At 43.1% G+C, this 19,841-nt stretch overlaps 1 long non-coding RNA gene across 2 annotated transcripts in view; it reads left to right on the top strand.

Annotated features, from left to right (window-relative positions):
* Positions 1-19,496, top strand: part of LOC125442837 — a 96,805-nt gene extending 77,309 nt beyond the window's left edge. Inside the window, exons 3-4 of one of the 2 annotated variants that reach the window (XR_007246038.1) lie at positions 17,874-17,976; positions 19,001-19,496. This is a non-coding gene — a long non-coding RNA (uncharacterized LOC125442837). The remainder of the gene's footprint in view (positions 1-17,873; positions 17,977-19,000) is intronic. The other variant, XR_007246039.1, reaches the window with a different exon arrangement.
* The last annotated feature ends 345 nt before the right edge of the window (positions 19,497-19,841 follow it).

The following is a 19,841-nucleotide window of genomic DNA, read 5'->3' as shown; positions in this document are numbered from 1 at the left end:
TTACTATTTGTCTGAGGGGTGGGAAACAATTCATTTGCAACCATATTTAAAATCCAGGATACAAGATTGTAGCTCACTACAAATTTTTATACTGCAATTATTAATACTGCATACATAATAAAATTATTGCTAACACGTCAACAAGAAAAAACAGAATTAGCATTGTGATTTACTGTAGTAATTGTTTGCAGTTCAGCACAGGAATTAAGGAAAGGTCCAGCAGAAAAGTCTGGAGATAGGTCATTGCCCGTTTGGGGTGCTGATGGGGGTATTCCAGAACCCTGGACAGTAGGGCTTCCTGCAGTGTTTTGTTCATTCCACCATAACTTTTATGAAGCCATTTTGAAATTTGTAGAAATCATCAAAAGTTTTTGGCAAGAATAAATTGTACACCATAGGCCAGCACAACAAAGAACACTGTGCCAACCTTATAGAGAGGAAGCCCAGTCCAGAGCCTCCAATGGCAGGACACAGTGCTACTTTGGCACTGGCACACCCCTTCCAAGAGGGTGGAGCTTCCGTAAGGCAAAAAAGAAAAAAGAAAAAAGCCTCCCTTCTACCCAAAGTCCTGCATTGAGCTCTAAACCCAAGCCCCCGGTACTGGTGTTCCAGCTAGCAAAGGCTGGGTGGAAACCAACTAATGCCCATGCTATGCTGGCGGAAGCAGAGAGGGCACAGGAGCACTGATGTGATGCTTTGTAGAGAGTCACGGTGATTGCCCATCTGTGGATTTGCCCTTCAGTCAGGGTAAGTGACCCCAGGAAAGCAAAACCACTTGTGCAGCCCGACATCTCCTCCATAGAAAGATTCAACCCCCGCCCCAAACTGGGGTGTGAAAAATGTCTTGGCGCTACCAACAAAGATTCCCCATAGGTTCCTGCTCATCCTATTTATCTGCAACTGAACCTTCATATAAAAGTAAATCACATGACTTGCCCACCTCTTTGATGCGCTAGAACACAGGTGTCAAACTTGTGGCCCTCCAGATGTTATGGACTACAGTTCCCATCATCCCCTGCCAGCATCATGCTGGCAGGGGATTATGGAAACTGTAGTCCATTACATCTGGAGGGCCACAAGTTTGACACCTGTACGCTAGAATATGACCAGAGTATCCAGAATTTTACCCACTAAAACTTGCCCTGCACACATGAACATGCATACACATTAAGCTGCCTTACACTGAGCTAGAACAGTGGACTATCAAGGTCAATATTGTCTACTTTGACTGGTAGCAGTTCTCTAGGGTCTCAGGCCCAGATCTTACACATCACCTATTAATTGATCCTGGAGATGCTGACCTAGGATTGAACTATGACTTTCTGCAAACAAAGCAGATAATCTGCCATTGAACCAGCACTCCACAAAACATAAGCTTTTGATGGCCACAACTAAGATCATCTTTTACTCAGTGGCAGAGCTTTACATGCCGAAGGTCCCAAGTTCAAACTCTGGCATCTCTCGCTAAGTGGAAGTAGGTGATCTGAATGTCCTCTGCCTGGGAACCAGACTACGCTTTCAGCAGCTTTATATGCTTTGAAAACTAAAGGAGAACCTAAACAGGCTTGGAATTATTATTATTTTTTAATGCTGAAGCAATCCTGGGGAGGGAGCTATTTCCCAGTGGTGGGATTCAAATAATTTAACAACCGATTCCAATGGTGGGAATTTAAATAATTTAACAACTGGTTGTTTATAAGCACTTTGGTTCTGCCGAAGTGGTGCAAACCTGCTGAATCCTGCCACTGATATTTCCCCATTTTTGCTGCTCAATGTGTATGGAACACTCCACATGAAACAGGGGAAAATGAAGAAATAACTCCTCTTAGCACTGTTTTGGTCTATGAAAATGGCTTGTGGGCAGAGGTGGGATCCAGCAGGTTCTCACAGGTTCCCGAGAGTAGGTTACTAATTATTTGTGTGTGCTGAGAGGGGGTTACTAATTGGTGATTTTGCCACATGATTTTTGCCTTAGTTATGCCCCTCCTCTCAGCAGTAGCGCGCATAACTTGAATCAGTCTAGCAGGAGGTGCACTGCCGTATGTGGCAGCCTGCGCCTGTGTGCATTTGTTTCCCACCCATGGGACTCATGCAGCGGGCTGTGTCCTTTCCACAGTCCTCACTTCAGGAAATGCCTGCCCACAAAATGCCCAGCCATATTCCGTCATTGCACCCTCAGCCTAACCCCATTACTGGAGCTTAATACGCCACAGTTTGAACTGCACCTCAGCATGGGAACCTGTTACTTTCAAAATCTTTGGGATCTCTATTAATCAGCTTAGGGAGCTCTTTTCTCTCCCTGTGACAGCATTTGTCACAGGGAGAGAAAGAACTCCTGCCATCTCCACAAGCCATTTTCTTTATTGAAGTCCCTTCCCTTCCCTCCCCAAACCTCATTCTCCTCAAGTTCCCCCCCCCAAAAAAAAATCTCCAAGTATTTCCGAACATAGAGCTGGTGATCCTACTGAATGTTATAGTTGAAACAGCCTTGCACTATATTAGGATTTGGTCAGTCTTGTCTATTTTGGCTGGAAGCAGACCATGACTCCTTGGCTAATATTCAAGGACACATCAGTGTTTGTGTTTATTTCATTTTTGATTCCATGTTTTCTCAAAGTTTTCCCTTGCCCCAAAAGGCAGAGCAAAGGCAGCCGAAACTGGGATGTTCACTCCTGACTTGCATCAGACCAGGGCATTAGCAATTATGTCCTATGCCGCCCATCCCATCCTCCCATGTTTGTGCCTTTTTACCAATTTTATGTTTTCACCCTTAATTTTTCAGTTGCACTTTGTGGCTCAGTAAAGATAAATTTCTTATTAGCATATTTTATAATGTGCTATGCTCGCAATTAGCAGAGTGCTGACACCCTGTTTCCTGCACAGAACACAAGCTTTAATTCATCCTTTCAAGAAAATCTCTGGGTGCTCTAAAATAAAGTCTTCCATATGTCACTACGTAAATGTGAGCTGGAAGCCACTAACCTTTTGAGGTGGTGGCAGGGCACAGGAGTGCCATAAAGAGAGAGGTATAATAAGGCTATTATATGGGCTTTAACTTCACAATGATGAACCAATATAAAATTTAAGAGTGGACAGTTTTGCTCAAGGAGTTTGCTAACAAAAAGCAAGGATCTTCGTCATGGCACACATGAAATATTTGATTAATTGAAATGGTTTTGGGTTGTTAAAGCATAATTATCTGTTTTTGTAGGAGGTTATATAAGGTTGCCAACTCTGGGTTGAAAAATTCCTGGAGATTTGGGAATGGTACCTGGATAGGGTAGAGTCTGGGAAGGGGTGGAAATTCCTGAGAGATGTGATGTCATAAATTCCCATTTCTGAAGTTATTTTTTTTCAAGGGAATGGATCACCATAGTTTGGAGATCAGTTATAATTTCAGGAGAACTCCAGCCCTCACCAGAATTCTGGCAACCTGACTGAGGCTAAAAACTGTTGATGGACATGAATTTGTCCATGAAGTTCTACAATCCCCTTTTAAAGCCAACTAACCTAGTGGCCACTATAAAGTCTGCAGCAGCTAATTCCACAAGACAAATCATTCTTGGTGGAAAGTAGTATGAAGATTCTGGATTGGCTATATGTGGTACAAATACTGGAAAGTCTGTCTTCTGCTCTGTCATTAAAGAAGACCCTCTACTTGTTGGGACTTGTAGAGATCCACTACTACCTTTCCCTTCTCTCCTTGACCACAGTTATTTGAGAGGTCATAGGAGATCTGTGTGTGGGTAAAAGGGCTTGCACTCACATGCCCACTTCCTTCCTATCATACAGGATAGAACCTGAAACCACTCAAACTTAATTACTCTCCCTTAATGGCAACAATTTGGTGGACAGTGGTGACCTTGTGCAAGCACGGTCATATGCTCCCCTCTCTTCCTGCTTAATAACTCACTAGGCAGACAGGTGAGTTGGTCTAGGCATAAATGGACACAGGTGATGGACACAGTCTGAGGCCCTTTCCGCGATACAAAACAGCTACCAGGGGACGGTAAAACGAAACGCCACCCCAGGTCAGCTGCCATTACAGGCGGTTGCTGCTGACGCAGCAGCCTAACCTGGCTCCCCTTCCCCTCCCTTGTGGGCGTATCAGTCGGGCCGTCTCGCAAAAAACACCTTTACAAGGGGTGTTTTGGCGAAAAACAGCGTGTTCCCCTGGCGGGCGAGTGCGAATGGCAACTGCCGGGGAACATCGCGAGTTTCTCTCTTCCTTTGCATTTTGCCTCTGTCGCCGTCTTGGCCTGCTGTCTTACTAAAGAAATGAAATTACCATCGCTGTCCCTCCGGACCCCTGGAGGTCGGAGGGCAGCTGATGGGCGGGCTTAGGCATTTAATGACAGCAGGGCTTAATGATGGTGACAAGGCAAGTAAGAGAGGGACAGGGAAGAGGCGGCTCCATGCGGAGCTGCCTCTCCTGTGCCGGCTTCTGCTGGGGCCACTCGCACACTTGCATGCGAACGGCCTCCACCCCCACGCCGGCAGAATTCTTGCCAGCGTGAGGGCGCCCGGAGGCCTGTGCGGAAAGGGCCTGAGATCTTTAGAAGGAAAAAAAGATCCTCACTGCATTTCTCCCAGTTCCTGTGGTTCATGACTTGCAGACTTTCACAGAGTGTATAATTTTTTTTAACTCTTCATCTTCTAGCTGGGAGGGTTGCTCTCTGACCATTATTGAACTTGGGATTGACGCCACAAGTTTCCCACAATTCCTTTCATTCAATCAAAATCAGGAGTATGTTTTCAGACTATCCCAAAAGCAATGTATCTTGCCTCTTCCTGGCAAGTGAGCAAACACTTTCCTGAATATTTGTTTCCATATAAGGGAACAAGTTTCTTTCAGCCTGAAACTCGATGTTGTGGCCCAGTTCCCATGCTACAGTTTTTTTTTCTGAGGCTAGAGAAGGTGGGGCTTGGAGTCTTAATCAAAGTATCCTGCATTTCCCAGATATAACTGGGTCAACTTCTAAACTTTATGGCTTGCTCTACCTGATTCTCTATCTGATCTTCAGGGACCCAAATTCAGATATTTGCCCACAGCCCCAGTTTAGTCTAGGGAGATCTTACAATCATTACAATCCGTATTGCAGTAGCATCTCATGAGTGGGAAGAAGGACACAGCTGGGAGTTTTCTTTGAAAAGTAATAGCTTTTGTTGAGAAGGTGGTTCTTGAAAATGTTAAACAACACTCAGAATTCCACGGTGTTGGGGAACAGAGTGAACATCTTGACTTTATGCTTAGTCTCGTAGTTACTAAATTGTCTTTGCATCTGTAACACTGAAGTGAAAGCAACTTTTCTGAGATGGATCTTATCTGAAGATAGGGAATAAGCACTTATGAAGGGTGCAAAATGTTTACAGAGGAGCAGATGACATCACTATGAATGCCTCAGAGGATAACACTAATCCAATTGCTCTTCAGAATCCAGACCTGGCAGTTAGAAGAAAGGTTTTCTTTGCTGGAAAGGCTACTGCAATTTCTGCTTTGCTTGAAATTCTGACTTGCTGGCATGGTCTCAGATATCAAGATAAGGAGAAGACTCCAATAAGAAGTTCATTTGGAAGAGCAGCAGAGCAAAGTGAAGTGGGAGGAAACAGTGCTTTGCTCATTGTCTTCCCCTTCACATGAGCCCTGCTGGTTAACCTTGGGCCAGTCACAATTCTCTCAGAACTCTTTCAGCCCCACCTACATCACAAGGTGCCTGTTATGGGGAAGGACGGCTGGGGGAGGGGGGAACTTTGATACTTAAATTAGAGGAGTCAGTCACAAGCCTTTATTGGCATAAAATAAACATACAAAATCAGCATACAAAATTTGCCCATTATTGCTCACAATTATAGACACTGGTACTAAAATACTAAATACTAAAATATATACATGGTCCTTCTGTAACTACAGGACATTCCTTCAGCTAAGTTAACCCACCCAAACGTCATCGGACACTGACAGAAGCCAGCAAAATCACTGCTTAAATTAGAGGAAAGCAGCATATAAAAACCAACTCTTCTTCCCAATCCTTAAAGGAGCTTTTGCTTCCCAATTCCCCCCCTCCCCCCAGTCACATTTTTGTCTTTCATCCATCGCATCTCTCATTTTGCTTCTGGGAGTTATGGACATATGTGCATACATGGAGATGCTAGACAATCCACAGATACATGCAGCCTTACAAAACTGTGAACATGTTGTTACTGAACTTGGCATTCTTATCATTTTCACTTGAAAACCCCTATTTCAAATTGATTCCTCCCTTGTGCAAACTGAAGTCTCGAGAATGTATTTTTGGTCGCCTGGAGCCCATTTTTCAGCATTATTGTTGTGTTACTTTGATGTATAAAGGCATTAAAAATTATGTTGAACACCATCATAAAAGTGTCATAAAACAAACAAATAGGGACAAAAAAATACTTACCACAATCAACACAATAAAAACAAATGGAAATGATAAAGGGGATATGAATATAACCCCATCTCAGAAGTACCACAGACAGTTTAGGTCTCTCTCTCCCCCCCCCCACCCCCAATGTCTGTAATTCGGCTTTTTGGCCCAGTGCTTTTCAGAAATAAATTGTCAGTTTCTATGGCTGTGTTGCCTAAGAATTCAGACCCACTTGGAAACCAATGTGCCCATAAAGACGCTTGTAAGAGCTGCCTTTAAAAGCTCTCTTGTTTTCCTGTTATGTGGGTGAGCTTTCACTGACTGCTGTGCGGATGAAGAAATCAAGTCTGATGACTCACCCGCAAGTATGTAAAATTTACCTCTTCTGGTACTCAAAATCAAGGTTATTGTTGCTGCGGAGGAAACAAACATCTGTTTAGTAGTGGAATGCTTTGCCTAAGTTGTCAATATGTTTTATTATTTATGAAAGAGTGGGGGGGGGTTGCTCATGTTTTGTACTGCTTTTTGGAACAGCATGCTTTCCTTCATTCTACAATGGAAGACTTCAGGCAAACTTTTTCCACTTAATATTAGTGCTGCCACTTGCTGCTCATCTGCCATGGCTACACACGCTCACAGCAATGGTCTAGGCTGATAAATGGAAAGGTGACCATTTTCCAAACTGAGAGCATTTTTAAAAATATTTGCCATTTTCTCTTCCTTTCAAGGAGTTTGAAATGACATATATGATGCCTTTCTCATCCTCTTGGAATTGTGACAATATAATATGTCCATTTTTTAAAAGAAGAAAATAGTGTATTGTAGTACCGGGATAGATTCTCATGTTGGATGGAAACTCCAATGCAGTGCAAAAAACAGATGTAGAGTAAATATTTTCAGGCTGCTACTGCATGGCTAAGTGAAAAGCCCATGTAATCCTAGTAACAGCTGACATTCCCATGGATATTTTCCATGCCACATGCCCTAAACATCTCACTAATATTAAGGCCCTATAGGGATTTGACTGGAAAGGAAGGCAACAAAGCATAGCTCGGTCTCATCAGATATTCAAAGCTGAATAGGGTCAGTATTTGGAAGGGAGATCTCCAGTGGAGGCTCTGTAGAGGAAGGCAACGATGAACCATCTCTGCTTCTCACTTGCCTTGAAAAAACCCTTACTGCAATCACCAGAGGTTGGGTGTGACTTGAAAGCATTTTACACATGGATGTGGATCTAATGTGATGAGGAAAAAATTAACAACCTCCCACATATGGCTTAGGTTTAAGCTGGTTACGCCACCTTTCTTCTCTTGTTCTCTTGGCTTAGTTAGGAGTTTCAGTCAAAAATCACTGAAAGGTAACTAGTACATGAACACGAGAATTTCGTGGATGAGGGGTTGCAGCTCAGTTGCAAATCACAGGCATTGCATGCGGGAGATCTCCGTTTTGAACTCTAATCTCAAGTTAAAAAAAAAAACAAAGAAACAGGCATTGGAAAAAGCTGTCCTGAAAAGTCACTGAATCAGAGTAGCCAAAATTGAGCTAGGGGGTCCAAAATGATATAAGGTAGCTTTATATATCTATTTTTTCCTCCAGGGAAGGGATCAGAACTTAGTGGTAGGACATATTTCTTGCATGCAAAAAAAAAAAAAGGCCCCAGTTTCAATGTCCAGTTACAGGAAATCAGCTAGCAAGAGCTGGAAAGGGTCTTCTTTACCATAACTATACATTGTTCAGGATAAATATGGCAGGAGATTTGTGAATTAATCCACCATCATTCCAGGACAATCACCATTCTAGAATGCTCCGCTTGGATCCTAGTGCCTTGGGGCAGAACTAGGTAGGCAATAAGACCCAAGAGGAGCAGTCTAGAACAAAGGCAGTCCTGAAAATGGCAGATGAATTCACAAATCTACTGTCATCTTTACCCTGAACAGGGTGTAGTCCGCATAGACTGACTATGGTCAGAATGGGTATACATCAGCTTCATGTGAATGAAGAATTCTTCTTAGGGTTTGAAGAGAAAAAAAGGAAAACTAGGACAACTTTATTGACATTTCTAGAAGAGGCAGCACAGCTTGAACAGTGCTGCTAACCTTGTTTTCCAGTTCCTGCACCCTGTAGATTTTATCAACTAATATTTATTTGGCATTTCTGCAGCTAGCAAAAAAGGTAAACTCAGCTGCAGTGTGAGAATTCTGGGGCCGAGGCAGTTTACTCAGAGCAGTGTGTGTGGCTAATCTCTCTGTGGTTGGTTGCCCAGGCCTGGGACAGGGTCACAGCTGCTGGGGGTTTGTTTTCATACTGCTACGCCTCTCTGGCAATAAGGAGGCTTTTTTGATATGGGTGGAAAATATAGCATTATAAATCACAGTGTTGTTGCTGTTATGGATGACAGGGCAGTAGGGATGGATACGTCTGAAATTCTCCTCATCCACCTTCTTGGTTCTGACTTACATGGTCTCTTTTCTGAAGTGGAACTGATTTGTTGGGAGTCCTCCATTACTTCATAAGAAGAAGCTTGTTGGATGAGAGGAAACCTCCATCTAGCCTAGTATCCTGTTTAGCACAACAGCCAGTCACTTTCCTTAGAGATACATAAAGGCAGGGTTGGGAATCCACAGACTCCTCCAATTCTTGACCCCAGTTCTCCACTACCTCTGAACATGGAAGTTTCATTTAGCCCTCACTACTAATGCAGCTATCATCCACAGATTTGCTCAATTACCTTTTAAGGACATCTAAACAAGACTTAATTTTTTTTCCAAATTCTGCAGAGGGCTTTCAGCATGTGCCATTTACCACAAATTGGATTCTTTATGTCCTCTTCAAGTGCATTTACATGTTTTTTTAAATATACAATTGCTTTTATTAGGTTTTAAAAATAGACAATACAAAGTATTTCATTCGGAGCACAGACATTATTAAGTGTCCTCTTGGCCTCGTCAGCATTGATGTACTGGAAAGTTTTTCCTATACACCTAAAAAGAAGGCATTACAATAAAACACTCCTTTGGGGAAAAAGGGACAAAGCCACACTCCCATCCATTCCTTCCCCTCTCCATCAACTTGATAAGAGTTATGCAAGGTTGTATCCAGATTCTTTTTGAGTGTTATTTTTCTCACACCAAGAATGCATTTGACTACCACTGAAACATTTCACAAAAAATCTTAACATTATTTACATGATCTTGTCAAAGCTGGTTTTTCTGTGGTGCTTTATCAATGCACTAACAGGATGGGAAAGATACAAATGAAATGAATGCTACAATACTCGGCCCATACTCCAATTCTGGAATTAATTTTAGAAGTTACCTTGGTTAATCTGGAACTAAGCAGAAGGCTGTGATGAATGAATTTCTGAAACAAGAAAATAATCTACTATAACCCCAAATTTCATCTGTTAATTCTTTGTCATGAAATATTTGCTCCTCTCATTTTGCTATCTGTGCGGTTATTTCTGTATTTTTTTTCCACATCCACATCTATTGATAAAACTGCCAGAATCCACAAAAAACCATCCATTGTACAATCTGGGAAGAAGCAGCTGATCATGGAAGTTAGTTTTTTCTGCCTTTCTCACGCATTTCAGGAAAATTGTCCCCAGGCACTATGCATTCAGCGAACTGTGTATCTTTGCAGTCTTCATTCAGTCAAACTCATAGGAAATATACTGATCTGCAATGTAAAAAAAGTGTCTTCAAATGCATGATTTGGGGTGATATAGTGATTTTTAAAAAATCGATTGAAGGAAGACACTTGTCAACATGCAGATAATTTGAGAAACTGTGATAGAAGGAAGTTGGAGGGGTTTGCTTATGACAATTCTTCACAAAGAGTAGTACCTAAAGAGGTGTACTAAAGCATCCCCTTTCTGCGCTAAACAACATTGCTGGTGATTTTATCACTGCCCTTGAAGTATGTTATTCTGCTTAGGATGGTGCTGTTTGTGTAATATGAACACATATGCCCGCATAAAAAGAACAAGGCTTACTACCACAACAAGAACTTAAATACTAGAATCACAGAGCTGGAAGGGATCATACAAGCCATACAGTAAAACCCCCTGCTTAATACAGGATCACTGTAAAGCATCCCTGACAAGTGTTCATCCAGCCACTGCTTGAAGACTGACAATGAGGGAAAGCTCACCACCTCCTTAGGAAGCTGATTCCACTGATCCATAGGGTGCGGTTGAAGTACAAATCTATGGAAAAAACACAAGAATCCTTGGTCATGTAAAGTTGTGGTCAGTTGCCAGTTTTACTAAAGAGTCTCTGAAGGGGAAGATGGAAGGTGACCCTGGGACAAAAAAAGAGGTCAAAGCAATCCCCTGTGCAAGCACTGGGACATTACTGATCCAAGGGTTGATGTCACTCACATTTTGGCTTGCCATTTACATCTTGGTTTGCCATTGCTTTCCCCAGTTATCTACACTTTACTTCCAGCATGCTGGGTACTCATTTTACCAACCATGGAAGGATGAAAGGCTGAATCACCCTTGAGCTGGCTACCTGAAACCAACTTCCACTGGGATCAAACTTAGGTCATAAGAATAACTTGGACTGCAGTACTGCCACTTACCAGCCTCTGCCGTGGGGATCCTCAACCCTGAGACAACCCCGAGGCCTCATTAAATGAACGGCTCTTTGGTCCCAGGACCAAAACCACCATTTTCCTTATTCAAAATTGAAATATGAGGAAGGGGGCAGAGAGCCTACCCCAGAGGGGGCCAGATGCATCCCAAGTACTTCCAGTTGCTTTCCTTCTAAAGAGACTATCTGCAGCTCTAAGGGCTGATGTGAGGAATTTTGTCTTCCAAAGTCTCCTAGAAGGGATGCAAAAATTAAGAGTAGCAATTTAAATCCATCTTTTCTCAAATCACCGTTTTCTGGATTTAATCTTCAGTTTGCATTGTAAGCCACCATGGATGCCAATGCTAACAACAACAACAACAACAACAATTCTTTATATGGTTTGGTGGCTTACAAGCAAACAAAAATAAGCCGAAAGTAAACTAAACTCAATGTAACTCAGTGTAACTTTGTCCTGTAAAAGTGTTACATATGCACAGTCAGATGCAGCTGTAGTCTTACCTCAGATTTTCCCTATTCAAATGTTGTGTGAAATATTCATGTGAGAACTTAGCACAAAGGGAAACATACAGGACACTTACCTTAGGTACATTGACATTGCAGTCACTAATTCTAAATTTGTTCTCCCTCTTCAAGGAGTGTAACGGTAATCTTAATTCACTGTCCATGTGGCTAGAGGATCATATCTGTAGATTTATCAGAATGTAGATGGCATGAAGATCATAAACCTGTGTAAACCAGGAGAGGGCAGCATGTTACCATGTTTGACACTCTACGCCAGCCTCATCGCCCTGAAGCTAAGATATTGTAAACAGGCATATTTTATTTAAAACGTTCATCTCGTAACAAAGTCTTACATTTGGCTTAAATACTTTCTCTTTTTGTTAGCCTACAGTATATTACCCTGAATGCTGCACATGAGAACATGTCCTTGAGCAATTTACTAATGCCGGCTGATGATATTTACCCAGCAGAATTACTTACCTTTGCAGATCTGGTTACCTGCTCCGCTCTGCATCAGGAGGTTAATGTTTTTTTGCTAAAGCAATACTGAACCTTGCAGGACAAAAGCGAGCGCAGATAGGATCACGTTCATGATCCGCTGCTTCTTTCTAAGCATGTACTATGAACTCAGGTAACCATATATTTACGAACATCAGAAATAGTGGTTTGGGATCACTAATTCTTGTTTTTGAGGTCAGGAAGTCTCAGGTTGTATTAGTCACATTCTCCTATCTGCTTTCTCAGATTATGGATGTATTGTCTGCTTGCTATGAGTCTTCAACTCTACCCTTAACATTATGGATCTCAAAGAAATGTTCAAAACAATGATCTTAAGAGGGCACCTGTTGAATGAACTGTCTCATCTACCACTGCTCCCTGAAACATACAACTCCAATGGATAGTTGCACATCTTGCTGTTTAAATTTTGATGGAAGGATATTCCATGAGTGTAGAGGGCTGCCTAAACTATCAGGCAGCTGAGAAGTTGCTAGTTTACCTTTTTGGACTTTATATGAACATTGGCCCATTATGCATGGAACACTTATCTAGGGACTCTTCTCTGCACAGTGGAGCTGAGGTGGTCTCCTTTCTGTGTTCACTCATGAGAAGGCACTCACTCCTTGCCACAGAGCTTTTCTGCAGAAAACACTTCTGGGCCAGGTTCCATTAACTCTGCCCATCAACTAATTCTTAAAGGCACCAATCTCATTACATCTGGAAGTCACGATTGCTGCCTTAGCCCTTTTAAGCTGATTTCTGTTGATATTACTGTTCCAAAAATAATGAAAATGAATGAAGCAAAGCAATGTTTTGGACCATATGCTGGCACCCAAGTGCTAGAGCTGATATTCTGTCCCACTTCACACACAAACATACACTTGCTTCTGCTGCTGCCAGTGGAGGACACAGGGACTTGATATTCCCAAGCACTCTCTATTATTATTATATCAATATCTTGACATATCACCATGAGCATTTAGAGGTAGTTTGTTTTCATAAAGCCTGTGTGAATGGGCTTCTTTCTTTCACTTGAAGGAGTCAGCATCATGGAAGGGAAGATGAAGGGAAAGATATGAATTGCAGTGCAGGGGAGTGTGCAGAAGGAAGATGTCCAGGACAAAGCTATGTTCACTGGCAAATCTGTTCCACTCTGGTGATAAAGCAAATTAAAATTATGCTAGAAGTGGTCTTGCTTGATGCAAAGAGAATGGAAAGTGAAAGTGGGGCTTGAGGAAATACTTCCGTACAACAAATCTTGCTGTGATGGACATTCTCCCCATCACAAAGCAGATTGGCATTATTTCTTAACCTACTTTGTAGAAATCTAGGAAACAAATATTTAATCTCTTCTGGCTGGGGACCCCTGGGAGGAAGACTCAGATGGAGAAGAGGGAACAGTTTTGGTTCCAGATTCCCAAGCATTGCATGTAAATGCAGAGCCTGAGTAGTCAGTAGTTCCTGAAGGACCAGGTCCAGAGGCTCAGGCAGAGCATTCAGGCTGGGATCCACAGCCAGGTTTAATCTCTGAGATTCTCCAGCCAGGGTCTAGCTCTGACACTCTTGATACTAAGACAGGACCCTACCAGCTCCGTCACCCCCCACCTCCATGTCCAGAGCCCCAATGGCAATGCAGGAGGAGACTTCATTCTAGTTTACAGTAATGGAGATGTGGTAGCAGGTTAGCAGCTATGGGGTGAGCTGAGTTGGATCCAAAGTCTTTGCAGGAGCCAGACTAAAGTAACCCAGATGCAAGAGGCTATTGCACTAGTGAATGGGAGACTGGCCATAACAGAAAGGTTGCAGCTGAGCTAGCTTGTGGCAGCAATGTTGTGGTTAAGTTTGCAGGTCACTGTTTCTAGCCTTGTCTTAGTTCCAGGCTTTGTGTACTCATTAAATGACTGAACCCACTAAAAACTGTATCTGGACTATCTTTGGTCCCTGAGGGCCTGTCTATGATAGGTGCTAAGATTCGGAGTGAGGGAGGGTTGCCTCAGCTAGCTTGTAGGCCTAATAAGCTCTCTAAAGACAGCCCCTCCCCCCCCCAATACCAGGCCCTGGCCCAACCAAGTCATATTTATGTCATACCCCACCCTTGTAACAAATGAATTTGACACTCCTGTATTAGACCAAAGGTTGAATACTATTGAAAAATCCGTGTATGCAAGGGCATTGGACTCTTTTTACTGGTTCCCTACTCTCATGGCACTCTTCCAACTTCCCCTCATGCTATTCCTAGGGGTTTGCTGAGCCTCAGGAAGAGTGTTCTAGGGAAATTTCAAGCTGCAGCAAGAGGGAGGTGGCAGGGAAATCATGCTTTTCTGTAGAGATTGTAGTCAGGATAAACCCAGGAACTTGCCATTGTTACCTGTCACAGGATAAAATCTCCAGTTTTGAAGGAAACCTTTTCCTAGATTTCAGGGTCCTGAAACTCTTCAGCTATATATGTTTAAAAAACGGAGAGAGAATAAGGGGTTATGTCAGGATACCTAAGCCAAGTCAATAGAGAACCATATTAACAGAAGGCTTCCCAAAGCCTCAGCTGGCCTTGGTCCTCCACTGATTCTTTCCATCAACAGAACATTCCTCTGCTCCTGATTAAATTCTCTCTTCTAATATTTCCTTTATAATCCAGGATGCTCCAGTCTCTTCTTTTGAGCAATCCGAACCAGTGGCACTATTATCCTAATGCATCTTGTTGATGGAGACGATGTTGTTCAGCATCAGTTCATTCATAGCTTAACCCTTTTCTTTTCCCAGCATGTTTTCCCCCCTTCCAACTACACAGTGTGCTGCACAAATCCCAGAAACGAGTGCCAAAACTCATCCCCATTAGCACCACTTTAATGAATTTGGACTACAGTATTTATTATGTCTCGAAACAAATTGTATCTGCTTAGGCACAGCCACCCAGTATGAAATCACTCCTGTCTCTTAAAGCATTCATCTTTGTTTGCGCTCTCTGTAATCAAATCATCAGCCAGTGCTCAAATCTTATAAGGTACAATACACAACGCAACAGGGTAAAACAACCTCATTTGTTTGAATAACAAACAAATTAAAAGAGAAATGCAATTGGAATAGGAGCTAATACCAAGCAGGACACAAACTGTTCTTTCTCGAAGCAAGAGAGAGGGAGGAAGAGGAGGAGGGTAAAATCCCCATCACGAATGAATTACTCACAGAGCAAACCTGGTTTCAAGGCAGACCCCTCTTAGCATTGAAGCCATGCATTTAACTTGACTGAGGCATAATTGATCAATTGAGTAATTGCTCGAAGAAGTGAACAGTTAAGAGTAATGAGCAGGCACATAACTGACATCCCTTTAAACAATTTGCAAGAAGTTCGCCTCTGCCAATTCCAACTGGAGAAAACCCACCAGATGTTCCAGTTCCAGTAGAAGTGGATGTTAACTACTGCTTTGCGGCTGGGAAGGAGAGAGCTTTGTAGGCAGGTGGTCATGCTAAAGGAGCATTTGGCTTCAACATGCATATCGGGGATCAAGGAATCCAAAATGGGGGGAGGGAAACCCCAGCCAGGTGGCTCCCATATGTGCTGTTTATTATGCGTCATGCATATACTCACTGAAATTGCCAGCACGCTCCAAATCTACTGCTTGTATAGTTGTGTGATTATGGGCATTAGTTTATTTATACCAATTCCAGGACATCAGGGCTGTGCATAGATTTAATTTAAGAAGAAGCAAGCTTCAGCAAGCAACAAGAGAGAGGCAAAAGGCACACGAACGCCAAAGCTGACCAGAATGTTGTGGCTTATTAAGAACAGATCAACTGGCAAGCTACTTGAGAAAGGATTTTTTTCTACTTGCTATACCCATCACAAAATAAGATGGCAGAATTTTGAGATGGTCATGAGGAATGTAGCAATTCAGTTTCAAATTTTTCTTAATGGAAAAAAGAAGAAAACTAGGGAATCAGGTCAGGGGCATATCGTGTGGGGGGACAGGATATGTTGCAACCAAGGTATCACACGCCTAGGTTATGTGGGGGGTGCATTAGGCCACCCCTCCCCCTCCCCCTATAGGCCAGGAAGAGGAAATGAGCCAGGGGTGGTGAGTGATTGCATGGGGGAACTGAGGCCAGTAGTGCGACAGAGTAGGAAGCCACCCACCACTTGCTGCTGCTCTCTTGCCCACCCCTGCTGCTTGCCTCCTACTCCTCTGCCCCCCACCACTTGCCACTGCTCTCCTGCCCATCCCACCCCTTCTCTCCTGCTCATCCAGACCCCCACTGCTTACTGCTGCTTTCACGCCTGCACCACCGCTTGTCTCCTGCTTGCCCACCCCCACTACTTGCTGCTGCTCTCACGGCTGCCCCTGGTGCTTCTCTCTCACTTGCCTGAGCCCTCCAATGCATGCCACTGTTCTTTCACCTGCACCATCACTTGCCTCTTACTTGTCCACCTCCCCACCACTTGCTGCTGCTCTCCTGGGAGAACTGAGGCCAGTAGTGCGACAAAGTAGGAAGCCAGCCACCACTTGCTGCTGCTCTCTTGCCCATCCCTGCGGCTTGTCTCCCCCTCCTCTGCCCCCTATTACTTGCCACTGCTCTCCTGCCCATCCAGCCCCCTACACTGCTTGCTGCTGCTCTCCCAGCTGCCCCCAGCACTTCTCTTCCACTAACCCAGCCCCCTTGCCACTTGCCGCTGCTCTTCCACTTGCTGCTTTTTTTTGTACCAGAGCTATACAATCAACAGAATCCAAGAGGGCTTACTTGGCTGGTTTGTACCACTTTTCCCCTGCAGGCTGTGCTTCAATGTACTTTCATCCAAAAAAGAGACTCCCCCAAAACACGCATGACAGGATGAAGGTGAAGCTAGATCATTTACACAGCAATCCTAAAGAGGTCTTCTCTGAACTCTGTTCAGGTCCATTCAATGCAGCTTACTTCCAGGAAATGTTCTTTAGGTGACACTGTTAGAGTACTTAGGTTTCTATGCACCAGAACCATAGGGAGATAATCTCCCGACCAGCCAACCCCAGCACAGTCTCCCTAGAGCAGTTTCAAAAGTGGCTGCATCCATGTTTCTGCTGGCTGCGTAGCTTGGCTGTTATTTGTTGAAGGCCACTTCCCTGAGAAAAACACTTCAGCAATTTATCTGAGAAAAATATGCACACATGTGCAGCTCCTTCTCCCAAACACCACATTATGTATCACTGCCCTCTGAGGCCAAGAGCAGAAGTCCAAAATGAATAGCCTTTTGATTTTTTCCCCCGTTCTGTTATTCCTAACCATGAAAAATAGCTCAAACATTCCAGCAGGTTAATAAATCATGATATAACTGCTAATTACCACTACTGAGAATTCTGGTTAGAGAATTAAAAGCCTAGTGAGAAACCAGCCCCCCTGGTTCTTCGTTGGAAGGAAAAGCATCAACTTGAACTAAATGTCATTCATGGTAGGCCTAGAAAGGAAGAGGAAGTCTAAAAGCATCTGTTGTTTACATATTTACCTTTGAAAAAATGATTCATTTGTTTTGTCTAGAGAGAAGAACTAGGAAACTCTGGGAGGAAAAGAACTCAGATCTGAAAATACTAGCAGTGTGTGTGTGGGGGGGGGGTGGGGGACCCTACATAATGAGAGTAAGCTTTCCTTTGATTTCAATTCTATTTTTCATTCCATAAAATGCACACACATTCACAAAACCATTCACAAACCATTATTATCAGGTGGCCCAAACTATTCTGTCATTCCACAATAATCATTGTTCCAGAATGATGGCTGGCACCCCTCCATGGGCTGCCTGGGACTCCCCCTGCTGTAGTGCTTCACCCCTGGTATGCCTTTCTCTCCCTGCTACAGCAGGCTGAAAGTACCAGCCCCTGAAAGACTTGAGCTCTCCTCACAAGCTGCATCATTTATCCAGGTGACTGAGAACGTGAGAGAGACCAGGGAGGAGAGGACGGCCCAGCGGGAGGGAACAGAAGCTGTAGTAGGTAAAGCACTGCATCAAGAAAAAGCAGCAGAGTGTATGCTTGAACAACAACACAACGAAAAAATGGGTTTGTGTTTTTCAGGCTTCAAAATTATTGGGAAACCCAAAAAAACCTGAATATTTTTGGGTTTTTTGACACACACACACACACGCACACGCACACGCACACGCACGCACGCACGCACGCACGCACACACACCATGGTTCAAATAAGCCTATTGGGATTTTTTTTTGCATTTTTGTAGTTTTCTGCCAGGGGGAGGTAGTTTAAGGTAGCAACCCCAAACTTACAGGGTGTCATCAGGAGAGTCTCCTGATGACACCACCCAGGATTGGTGAAGTTTGGTTCAAGGAGTCCACTTTTATGGGTCCTCAAAAAGGGTCTCTCATCTCCCATTGTTTTCAATGGTTTCTAATGGGAGAGGGGGGCTACCCTTTTGATGATTCATAAAATTTCTACCCCCTGAACCAAACTTCACCAATCCCGGGTGGTCTCATCAGGAGCGTCTCCCAAAGTCACCCTTGCGACTACCTTGAAAAATATGCCCCCTACAGAAACCCCCAAAGATTCCCTTGATTTTCCTATTGTAAACTGACCTGATTCCATTGTAGCCAAAATCTTACAATCAAGAAATAGAAGCTGTAATGCACAAAATAATGGTAAAGGCAGCAGTGCAAAAAGACCCGAGAGAGCGTGTGTGTGTTTGTGTGTGGGAGATTTAACTAGAAGCTTAAAAAAGTTCTCCCCACAAACCTGTTAACACCACAACAGCATAATCTTAAATTAAATTTTTTAAAGTACATACACAACAGTTACGTAACTTTTTAGAGAAGAACAAAGAAAAGAAAGCAGTGTCCTCTCCTGAGGTAACTTTTAAATAAACAGGTCAGACTAGGTCTATGTAGGCTTAACTTGGGCGGCTCTAGGCTTTTGGGCCTAAGCCCTCAGCCTCCCTCCATACCACCAACATACCACCAAGCACCAGTAGAAACAAGTAAAACAACAACAATAATTTTTTTTAAAGTTGAATATTTTTTGAAATTCTTCTTTTTTCCAGGCATGTCTCCTCTGCAGGGCTGGTAGAATCCCACAAAGACAGATTCTCCAAAGACCAGACAGAGAGAGGACAAGTTCCAGACAGAGACAAAGGGAAATCTCTTGAACTATTAAAGCAGTTTGGAACAGAATGGGTTGACTTGGAACTGGCATCTTCATAGCGGCCTTTGAGAAAACATTTTAGAAGCTAACCAGTATTCACCAACAGAACGTGTCAAAGTCCAAGATAGCAATGATCCAAATGAAGTTCGCGTTTGATCCCATGCATATGTTTGTAACATCACTATATTGCTTGACACTACTATCTCACAACACAATTTGCTAAAATGAATTGTTTGGTAGATATATAAAACTGTTGTGTAAACTTTTGATGGATTATTCCCTTTGTGCTGATAGGAATGTGTAGATGGGGAACTCTGCTGCTAGTTCATTTTCCATCTAAAATATAAGAAATTAAGCCACCAATCTTGTTTTTCTATTGAAATTCTTCAGGATATTCCTTTTAAATCATTACTTTTGCTTTTGTGATGAGATAAGTTTACTTGTAGTCTCTGATTCCAAAGTTGGTGCAGTTGCTTTATGTTCAAAGCAGACACATCTCCATGTTTTCAGAGGTTGTTAATCGGGGCTTAAAATTCCTGTCTTGCTCAGCTTCCCAAAATGGTTTCAAGATTTTTTGACCAGAGAAGGGTTGCTGGGGCCAATCCCCTACTTCAGCCACAGATCCTTCTCACGTTACATGAAGAAAGAAGAAGAAGAAGAAGAAGAAGAAGAAGAAGAAGAAGAAGAAGAAGAAGAAGAAGAAGAAGAAGAAGAAGAAGAGGAGGAGGAGGAGTTTGGAT

This window comes from Sphaerodactylus townsendi, linkage group LG13 (genome assembly GCF_021028975.2).
Source record: "Sphaerodactylus townsendi isolate TG3544 linkage group LG13, MPM_Stown_v2.3, whole genome shotgun sequence".
Taxonomy (NCBI): Eukaryota; Metazoa; Chordata; class Lepidosauria; order Squamata; family Sphaerodactylidae; genus Sphaerodactylus; species Sphaerodactylus townsendi.
This window is presented reverse-complemented; position numbering and strand designations above follow the sequence as displayed.